This window comes from Sorex fumeus, unplaced genomic scaffold (genome assembly GCF_029834395.1).
Source record: "Sorex fumeus unplaced genomic scaffold, SorFum_2.1 ptg000036l, whole genome shotgun sequence".
Lineage (NCBI taxonomy): Eukaryota > Metazoa > Chordata > Mammalia > Eulipotyphla > Soricidae > Sorex > Sorex fumeus.
The window spans coordinates 1,143,369-1,154,435 of record NW_026606093.1 but is presented as its reverse complement, the minus strand read 5'-3'; the positions used below and the strand labels follow the sequence as shown (position 1 = coordinate 1,154,435).

General features: G+C 51.8%; 1 protein-coding gene across 1 annotated transcript in view; it reads left to right on the top strand.

Annotated features, from left to right (window-relative positions):
* The first annotated feature begins 1,086 nt into the window (after positions 1-1,086).
* The window catches only part of VDR (vitamin D receptor), a 104,678-nt gene continuing 94,697 nt past the window's right edge, over positions 1,087-11,067 (top strand). The window contains exon 1 of the mRNA XM_056117756.1: positions 1,087-1,176. The gene's annotated coding sequence lies outside the window, so the exon portion shown is untranslated. The remainder of the gene's footprint in view (positions 1,177-11,067) is intronic.

The window sequence follows — 11,067 nt, the reverse complement described above, 5'->3', positions numbered from 1 at the left end:
AGGAAGCCCGGGCTGGGGGCCTCGGGGGCGTTGGGCCCGCGGACCCGCGTGGGACCGCTGGAGTGTAGGTCTCTAGGGACGCGCTTGGCGGCTGAGGTCCGGGCGGCTGTCCAGGTGGGCACCAGGTGTGCCAAAGGGCTGGAAGTGGGTGCCGGGACGGGGAGGGGCCGCCGCAGCCGCCGAGGAGCCCGCCGCGCTCAGGACCTGGCGCCGGACTCAGCATCTCGCGCAGCCTTTTGGCCCCCGGAGCGTGTTTGCTGCGTGCGGCGTCGGGGGGCTCGCGCACCTGCGAGTGGGCGCACACCTGCGCATCTGCCCGCCGACCCTGCTGCGTCTGCCGCCTGGAGCCGGACCTCTTAACGAAAGGGCTTTCTTCTTTTCTCCACTTTCTTTTACTTCCAAAGCAAAACAAACCATTGATTTTAAGACCCGGGACCCGCACCTCCCTCCCCCGCCCCCACCCCGTGATCTGCATTTATCTTTTCGGGAGACCAGCCTGTTGATGTCCAGAGGAAGTCAGGGGCAAGCATCTGGTTGAGTCGGGGGCTCAGGGAATCATTTTTGTCGGGGAAGGAGGGCCTCCCCCCCCCCCCCCCGGGCAAGCATCTGCCGAGAAGCTGCACGTGGTCTCCAGGGAGCCGTGGCCACTGCCCCACCCCCACCTGGTGGCCCCACTTGAGGCCGGCCCAGGGTGCCCTCTCGGGGAGAGTCTCGGGCTGTGGACACAAGCCTTCCCGCATCTCCTCCCCCTCCTTCCCCAGCTCCTCTTCCTCCTCCTCCGCGTGGTGAGTGAGTCAGCCTCTGTCTGGGCTCGGTCGCAGCCAGAGGGGCCCGCGCGCGCAGGCAGGCAGGCAGTTGGGCTGGCATTTTTCTGAGCCTTGCAGCAGCTCGCTGGGCAGAGTTCAGCTCCCCTCCAGCTCCCCGCGGAAGGCTGTCCTCGTCCTGCTGCCCGACAGAGGCGGTCCTGCAGAAGGCAAGGGTGGCAGTGCTCGGCGGAGCAGTTGACACGCTTCCCGGAGCGGCTGCGTGTGCGGGGAGTGTGACTTTGTGGCAAATCCCCCGCTTATCCTTCTCCTAGGACAAGGAGAGCCGTCCCGGCACGCCAGACTTCTCCGGTCCCTCATTCCGCTGCGGCCTGGTGACCCTGTGGGCAGCCCGTCTGTGTCAGCGAGGTGGGTGTGTAAAAGAAACCAGGCAGGTTCTGGGCCTTGGGAAGCCCAGGGATGTTGGGGAGGCTCGAACACTGCCCGGGAGGGGGCTAAGTGCTGGGATGAACGTGGATTGAAGCCTTGGCTCTCTGAATGGGGCTGTTGTGTGTTGGGGGGCCGTTCTCATCCCCTCCCTCTCCAGGTGCGAGAGGGGATCCAGGATTCTTGTAAACTGGTGTCAGGACTGGTGGGAAGTCAAGCCAGGAGGCACTAGGACTGCAAAGTTCTGTCTGATTTTTCTTATGTTTCTTCAAATATGTGAGGAGAAATTAGAAGCCCGGGACTGTTCAGATGCCTCTGAACCCATTTGAGAAGAATCCTGCCCGGGCTGTAGAACTGACTCAAACTGCCGAAAGTGTGGTCTGTGGTCGAGCTGGGGCCTGTGGTTCAGGCCTGGACACTTTTCTGGATAAAGGATCCAAAAAGAGAGGGAGAAAGAGTGTTAGGATGCTTTCTGAACCCCTCCTAGCAATTCAGCAAAACCCATCTCACTTGATTTATGTAAATATTATGGAAGAACTGGTGCTGTCTGAGGTGCCCTTATTCTTTACATTTACAGCTTTTCAGACTTCTTCCCCTTGTTGGTCTCAAAACTGTCCTGTTGGGACCAACTGGGGCCAATTGGCATATATAATCATGTCCCAGAAGAAGCAATAAAAGGATCTCCTAGAACCCCAGCCTGTGCTTTCTCAACAGTCACTGACTAAAAAGCAGCATCTTTCAAACCTGAGAGGAAACAAGGGGACAGTGAGCCAGACCAAGAGGTTACCCCAGATAGGAGAGATAAAGGTAAAGGTAAAGGCCCTCCCGTTGTTCCTCGATTTGCTCGAGCGGGCCCAGTAACGTCTCCACTGGAGACTCTGTTGTTACTGTGTCTGGCATATCAAATACATCACGGGGAGCTTGAGAGGAAATTTCTTTTTTTTTTCTTTTTGGGTCACACCCAGTGACGCACAGGGGTTACTCCTGGTTCATGCACTCGGGAATTACTCCTGACAGTACTCAGGGGACCATATAGGATGCTGGGAATCGAACCCAGGTTGTCCGCGTGCAAGGCAAACACCCTACCCGCTGTGCTATCACTCCAGCCCCAGGAGAGGAAATTTCTAAGGAGTTTGTTACCCCAAATCCAAAAGAGGCAGTGATCATCCTAACAAGCTCTGCCACTTGGACCTCCACCAGAAAGCTCCTGTCCAGTGGAGCTGGAGTCAGGAGCACCTGGGAGTCTCAGCTAGGACGACATTGGCTGTCAGGTAAAAAGCATCCTAAGGATTCCAGTTTTCCATATGTTGCTGCTGTGAGTCTGTTTTGGATGCAGGTGGTGGGAAGTGAGGACATTGCAAAACTTGATTAAGAGTCTTTGGTGTGTCCATATGGTCCTCGGGGCTTGGGGGTGTAGACAATGAAATGAAAACCCCCCCAGGTGAGGACTCTTGCCCTGATATGGTCTGAGCCCCAACACAGGCAGCAGGACTGGGCCCTCCTTCCACTTCTGGCCATCTGAGAGGGACCTGCGGGGCCTCCTTCTAGCGAGACCTTCCGTCGGATTCCCCTAGCCCTGTCCTCGTTCCCAGGTAACATAATGATCACACTGTTTATTGGCCTCAAACTGGGGCACTTTTGAGAGTAAAAGGGGGTGCTCTTAATTGTTTAGTCCAGACAGTAACCACATCGTCTGGGGCCAAATGGTACATGTAGTCATCCCAGTGGATGCGACTCCAAACACAAAGAAAAATGGATTATGGGGGTGAGTGGAGAGTGGGTCCAGGGGCTTAATGATGAGAAGAAGATGGGTGTGGTGCTTAAATGGGGTCAGCTTAGTATTGAGTGCAGTGTAGCACCCCAGTGTGCTCCCTGACATTATCAGCCAACTCCAGGCTTCCAGTGCTCTTGGTCACCCTTTCCAAGGACCCAGTCCACCGCCCCTGTGACTTCTCTTTACCCTTGACTGGTGGCTGGCCTTAACTTTGGTTTTCCTGCCTCAGCCACTTCAGACAGGGACAGGAAGGCCTGCCAACTCCCCTTCAGCTGCCCCTGGGGGAACTGGGATTTAAAATGGAGCCAAGACTCGGTCTCATGCTTCCTCTTCCCTCTTCCCCCACAACTGCAGCTTCTTCATCCAGTTCTTCCCATTTCCCAGATCTCCTCTGAGGTCCCCTCTATCTCCTAAAAAAAAAAAAAGAAAAGAAAAGTCCAAGACCAAAGCAACAAAGCAAGGAACTGAGCCAGAAGGGAAGGCTGGCTGTTCCTCAGGTGGGTGAAGGGCACAGGTCACTTGTAATCAGGTTCCAGGGAAATGATCGCAGAATGGAAGCAAGAGCCAGCACAGAAGATGGAGCAGTGCCCTTAGACCCTGGCGTTTGCCTCTCCAGCCTGGGCTGACTGTTGGTGAAATGGTGAAATTGTCTGGGGTGGGGACTGATTCTTGCTTAATCCAAGCGATAAGGCGTTGGTGGCAGTGACTGTGTCCTGCCATGGTGACATGTGGAAGAGAAACTGCCCTCCCTTCTGAGTCCTGGTCTTCGCGGTTGTGGTACTGTTCTGGGCAGGCTCTGTGGAGAGTCCCCAGAGGTCTGACTCGTGCATGATTGAGATGTGGGGGAGTGGAGTCTCCCCAGTGACTGAGCGACTCTGTCTTCTCTGATAGTTAAAGGGGCTGGGTGAGGACTTCTCGGGAAGCACCTCCCCCTGAAGTGTGTGGTGATGCCACAGAGGGGCAAGACCCCTGGGTAGGGAAGCAGAGAGTGTCTGCTGGATCAGTGACTGGGGCGAGAGGCTGAAGCAGTCATGCTCAAGGAGACCGAGAATGTGTCATGCCTTTACAAACCTGCCCTGCAGGTCCCAAGCCGAGGAATAGACCGATCAGTGTTCCCAGAATGAAATGCCACACAAAGTCCCTATTCTGCACAGGGGAGCGCGCTCGTCCCGGGCAGGGCAGGGCGTGGGCAGCTGTTGCAGCGGGAAAGGAGAGTTTGGGCAGGACACGGCAGCCAGTTCCTGGGAAGCTGCTGCCTCTCACTGGCCTCTGCAGACAGGTCAAAGCGCTGAGGTACAAAGGCAACACCCAGGCACTGTGGGGCACCCACCCGGCCCCAGGTTTTGTTGGTGACACATCCAATATGTGCCGCCTGCTGGCAATGTTCTTGTCGCTCCAGGAACAGCTCCTTGCTGAGCTCAGCTCACTCGTTCCAAGTGCCACATGGCCTGGCAGATCTGCTGCGACCTTGCGACATGGGGACCATTGTTAGGGTCCTTGAACAAATGGGAAACTCAGCCCCAGTGGGGTTGGGGACGCAGACACACACTTGGGTCGGGCCTCCGTGAAGCCCTGCCAGGTCTGCGGTCAAAGGCAGCCCCAGGGCCTTGCCTTGCCTTGCACAGAACAGGCCAGCAACAGAGTCTGCATTGGACAAGCTGACCTGGGAGAAAGTTGGGTTTGCCCAAAGGTTTCTCCAAGGGCAGTTGCCTCCGGCCAGAGACTCCCTCTACCTTCAGAACTCAGTGCCTCTCTGAACGTCTTGACACCTCAATCATGTAGACAAGAATTCAAGATGGAATGGGATCAAATGAGACTTGAGTGGTCTGATAGGCAAAAACAAAAAAGAAGCACTTTCAATTTGAAACATGCCCTTTTGTTAATTAAATGATTCATTGCTAAATGTACCCAGAGAAAAAAGGCCGTAGCCCCACGGGTCAACTCTAAAGGATTCCCGTCTTTACCTTTTCCATTCCTGCCTAATCTTAAGGAACACACCCAAGTCTAGGGCAGTTGGAAGGAGAAATGGACTCTAGACTTCAGTGCTGATAATCTGACTGATCGCCTTGAACTGCAACCTCTCTTGGAAGCTACCAAGTTGATCCCCTGCGTGTATGTGGGGAAACCCAAGATTTAAAGAGCTGCAGTAACCTGCCCATGGCTGCAGAGTCAGCCAGTAACTGCGCTCTGCTGGGCCAGCTGTGGCCAGCCCTGCCGTACAAGCCCTCGAAGTGCCAGAGCCCAGAGGCAGAGGGTTCCTTGGTTTAGAAGTGAAACTTCAGGTAGTGCTAAAAGGAGTCGTCTTCAGAGCCTGGTGGTGCGGAAGAAACTCAGTCAGACACCTTTGAGTTCAGATCCTGGCTTTGTTACGCTCTAGCCTGTGACCTTGGGCAAATTTCTTAATCTCTGTGAATCTCAGTCTCCTTATCTATAAACTAGGATTATAGTAACTCCCTTGTAGAGTCGAGTGTGAAGATTAGAGATGACGTCAGACCTCCAAAAGCATGTGCAGACAGCTGCTTGGTTGGTAAACACCTACTGTGCGCGGAACAGGTGCCACTCTAGACCCTGTGGTTTCAACCGTGAAAGGAGGACTCCCAGCCATCACCTACTAATGCCTTAACCCGGAAACCCGTCATGGTGGGAGATTCCTCTAGAACCGAGAATGACTGCCAGGTGCTTGAGGAAACCCAGTCCAGTACATTTGATCTCTTTGTCATCTATTAACTTGAGAAAAATGTTTAGCGTCTTGAACTCAGTTCCTCTATTCTTAATGTCTGCTGTCTTCATGTAATTCCTAAGTACATCATACACATGAGCATATGAAAAACGAAGTTGAATATGTCCTGTGCTCACTCCTAGATTCGGAATGAAGCATTTACTGTACCTTAAAAAAAATCCCCTTTCCTCTTTCCGTTTATACCTCCTTCCTCACTCTCTATCCCCATGAAGATAACACTTTGACTCTTGTTTAATTATTTTCTTGCTCTTCTTTGAAAGGGATGGTCTGTGTACATTTCACAACATGGAGTGGCACAAGTCAGAGTTGAAGTGTGTTATGTTCCTGTGCTGCCCTTCTGTCACTCAAACAAACCCTGTTTGTTCCTGGAGTTCGCCCATGAATTTTCTCTGGGATGTCGTGACCCTTGCAGGAATCGCCATAGTCTGTACATTCTCCCTCTTGTTGAGGGGCTCGGGGCTATTTCTGAGTGGTGACTGTTCTGATAAGATAATACTACTGAGAGTCACTGTGGCTTTTGTTTCTTTGGAGTATGTGTTTCTAGTGCACTTCTCCAGGAACGAAATTGCTGGGTCACCAGGATTCCTAGTTTGGTGTCACTGATGGTGCCAAACTGATTTCCACAGTGGTTATCCCCCAAATCACTCCTTTCAGAAGGAGATAAAAGTTCTTAGTGTTCTCTGTTGTTTTAACATGTAATGCAAATTTCATTTTTAAAGTGAAGAACGGGCTGGAGCGATAGCACAGCGGGTAGGGTGTTTGCCTTGCACGAGGCCCACATGGCCGACCCGAGTTCGATTCCTCCGCCCCTCTTGGAGAGCCCGGCAAGCTACCGAGAGTATCTCGCCTGCACGGCAAAGCCTGGAAAGCTCCCCGTGATGTATTCGATACGCCAAACACAGTAACAAGTGTCACAATGGAGACGTTACTGGGCCTGCTCAAGCAAATTGATGAACAGCGGGAGGACAGTGCTAAAGTGAAGAAAGTCATACTAGATGAAGTCTAAGGAGACCCCTTTCAGCTATAACAATCCTCGACCAGAGAACCTGGTTTCTGGCTTATTGGCTCATTGGTTTCTGGCTTACCTCTGTTTCTACAGGTAGGGGGTGAAGGATATACAACTTTCTGTCTTCCCCAATATTTGATGTTCTGCTCATCATCATGTCAGTGATGAGCACATGGTAAGTGCTCACTGAATAACCAGCGAGTTGCACTTTTGGTCAGGGAGACTGGGAAGGATGTGTATTTTCCTTGGACGTTGACTTTGAGAAAGGGGTATGGAAATAGCAGAATCGCATGGGAGCTTGTTCATCAAAGCACAGGGGCCTGGGAACGACGATGGAACTGACTTCTGTCTGTAGCTCTGGGTGAGGTCAAGCGAAGTTGCAATCTCCACTGTGTTCAGAGTTTGGGTTTATCTGATTTATCTAATCTGAGGAACAGGAGGCTGTAGGCTAAGTGAGGAGGAGAGAATGGAGGAGATTCCCTGAAGAAAGAAGCAGCAGAATGCCCAGGCTCACTTCCTTTCCAAGACTTGAGCATTGCCTGGGGGTGCTGGGTTTAAGAGGTGTCAGATGTACCCAGTGTCTTGGCAGCTACATAAACAGCCGGCCGCCCACCCACCCAGCCACCCACTGACACAAGAATGTGGCTGGCTGGGCAGTTGCATGGGCCACCCCAGCCACAATCCTGTAATTACACATCTAGTCTGTGCCTGTCAGCTCCAGGGACAGGAGAGCACTCTGCCCTGGGCCTCACCTTGGTCACTGGGTCCATGCTGGGCTCGGTGGTGGAACCTCACCTAATTTTGTCATTCACCTCAACTCTCACCTTCAATTCTAGCCTCGGTGGCTCTCTCTACTTTAATCTTTGACCCAGTAAGGCTAGTAGGTCATATAAAAAGCTAATAATAATCCTAATAAATCTATGGTGATTTTCACTTATCGGCACTGTGTAGGACCTTTTATATATGTTTTCCCTTTTTGTTTTTTTCCTTGGGCTCAGGGAATCCTATGGGGTGCCGGGGATCGAACCCAGGTCCGCCACATGCAAGGCAAGCACCCTGCCAAAATGTACTAGCACTCTGATCCCACACACGTCCTCATGCATGCCTCTCAGTCATCTTGTGAGGTAAGTAGGATTGCTGTCCCCATTTTACAGAAGAGGAGACTGAGGTTCAGCGTGGCTAGGAGGTTCGATTTCTTGCCCAGAGCTTCTAAGTCTGTTCTCTTATGTATGAGTTCCCTTCCCTCCTGTGCACTTTTCCCTCCGTGGACAATCCTTTGGCGCACAATCTTTGCTTCCCTTCCAGTATGAGGAGGACTGGACAAAAGACAGCAGGTGGTGCCGTAGAGGGTAAATGGGACAGTTTCAGGCTGGCCAAAATGATTCTGGAAAACACCTTCAGGGCAGAGTTCTTTGTTCCAAATGGCTCTGACTCCCTGGACTGCTGCCAGGGGCGGGAAGTTGCTTCTGCCCAGCCGACTTGGCAAGCACGTCCACGTCTTGGGTGCCATGATGTTGAGACCTGGGGGATGGGCTGCCTCAGGTAAAATTCCATTATCATGAACAGCATTTCAGATCTGAATGGCTTTGTTGACTTGGAATTAGGCTAACCTGTGTGTCGCAGGAGAAATCAAAAGGCAAACTGAGAAAGTGGAGGTGAAATAAGCTGGCTCACCGCTGGGTGTCTCTGAGTAGTGTTCTGGAAGGGTGTGGGAGCCCAGAAGAGTTCAAAGCAGGCCCTGATCCCTTCTGAGTGCAAAGTGCCTGGATGGTGGGGTCGGGTCAGGGGAGAGAGGGCTTTGCGCGTGGCTCCACCTGACAATGCTGTGACCATTTCATTCCCCACTGTTCTGTGAGCCCTGGAAACAGGTCTGAATCCCAGCCCTGACGTCTCACCACTCAACGTAACACTCCACACATCCCAGAAACAACTCATTAGATGTTTATTGGGTGGAAGTAGGTTTGTAAGTAGACTGAGGCCCTGAACTAATTAGAAAGGACACCTGAAGGGCAATCTTGTTTCATGTAGTTAAAACGTCTTTAAAAAGCAGCTTCAGACGACTTCTCCTCAGCTATCGAACCTCCTGTGTGTTAACAGCACTACCACTTACTGTACGGTGTCAGGTGCCCTGTGGGATTGGGCACCTCCGCACATCTTCCCTCTGATCCCTCCAAGATCAGGAGGCGGGTTCCACGGTGCGTGTGCTAGCCGAGGGAACTCCGGCACAGGACGTGGGGTGCAGGGCTTGCTCTGCGGCAGGCGGATTGCTCCAGCGCCTGTCCTCTTTGCTGTCTTCCTGGGCTGGTGCTTCCTTCCCACAGTGGCTGCTTCAGGAGGCCAGACCAGGTGGTTAATGAGTGAGGCAGAAGGAGGGATGAAATCCTGACAGGATGGTCTGAGAGCACAAGCCTGGTCTGGGGGTCAAAAGACCAGCAGAGTAGCTACTGCAACTAAATCTGAGACCAAACCATTACTTTTTTGGGGGAGAGGGTGGGGAGAGAATGGAGCTATAGCACAGCGGGTAGGGTATTTGCCTTGCACGCAGCTGACCCAGGTTCGATTCCTCTGCCCCTCTCAGAGAGCCCGGCAAGCTACCGAGAGTATTCTGCCCACATGGCAAAGCCTGGCAAGCTCCCCGTGGTGTATTCGATATGCCACGGGAGGACAGTGACAGTGCCAATTAGGAGTTGAACCCAGGTTCTCACATACAAAGCAAGTGCTCTACTGCTGAGTGACGTCCCTGGAAATATATATATATATATATGTAAAAGGTAAAGGCCTTCCCGTTGATCATCGATTTGCTCGAGCGGGCCCAGTAACGTCTCCATTGGAGACTTTGTTGTTACTGTGTTTGGCATATCGAATACGTCACGGGGAGCTTGCCAGGCTCTGCCGTGCGGGCGAGATACTTTCGGTAGCTTGCCGGGCTCTCCGAGAGGGGCAGAGGAATCGAACTTGGGTCGGCCATGTTGGCTGCGTGCAAGGCAAAACGCCCTACCGCCCTACTGCTGTGCTATCACTCCAGCCCACAGCGGTAGGGCATTTGCCTTGCACGCAGCCAACATATATATATGTATATATATATATATATATATATATATATATAGTAGCACTGTCCTCCCATTACTCATCGATTTGCTGAAGCAGGCACCAGTAAATCTCCATTGTAAGACTTGTTGTTACTGTTTTTGGCATATCGAATATGCCACAGGTAGCTTTTCAGGCTCTCTGCCATGCGGGCAGGATACTCTTGGTAGCTTGCCGGGCTCTCTGAGAGGGTATATATATATATATATATATATTAGACAGCTATATATATATAGTAGACTACTATATATAGTAGACAGCTGGGCATAGCGTTTAAAAAAGTGAAAGGTCTATTTCTTAGACATCAACTACTTTCAAAAAGATAATATCTAGGGATTGGAGCAACAGCACAGTGGGTAGGGCATTTGTCTCGCATGCGGCCAACTCGGGTTCAAATTACAGCATCCCATATGGTCCCCTGAGCACCGCCAGGAGTAATTCCTGAGTGCAGAGCCAGGAGTAACCCCTGATCATCACCGGGTGTGAGCCCAAAAGCAAAATAATAATAATAATATCTAGTAGGTGTTCTTGGGGATCGAGAGTCAGGTTTGGTCTTTAGACCTCCAATATGTCCTTCAAAGAGTGACCATCACATAAAATGGAACCCAGAGAGGCCTGTTTATAAAGAATTACTTGGTGAAGACATGAACACTCACTGTCCAGGGGTGCCCCTCCCCACACTGGATAATGCTTAATAATGTAGCACTTCTTTCTCTGCACACTAATGGAGTTTTTCCATCCTATGATATTCCATGAAGGAATTCTCTCTCCTCCACTCCCGCCTTGTCTAGCTCCTTCCTGCCTTCCCCTCCCACTCTGTCTTCCCACTGAGACATTTCCCCAGGATATTAAAAAGAAAGTTTATGTAGAGAAGTCAAAAGAGAACAAGTAGTCAAAGAAAGGTCTCTGGGCAAAACCAAAAAAGAAGCTCACAAGACCATGCGCTTTGCCATGACGTGAATGGGAGGATGTCAGACTGAGGGAAGTCAGAAAGAAAGGGATGAGCACAGAGTGATCTCTCTATATGTCTCCTGACCAGGGGCAGGAGAACGAGAGATTTGGTCCAGAGAATTGAGTTTGCAGAGGAGACTGGGGCCGAGTGGGGGTGCGGGATGATGAGCAGGACAGGTCCTTGGTGAGGGAAGTGACTGTTCGGTGGTGGGGGTGGTGCTGAATGGAAGTGTGCTTGCCACCGATATTCACAACATGGTAACTCACAATACCTCAATTCAGATCAAACCAAAAATAACAAAATGGAAATTGGGGGTCA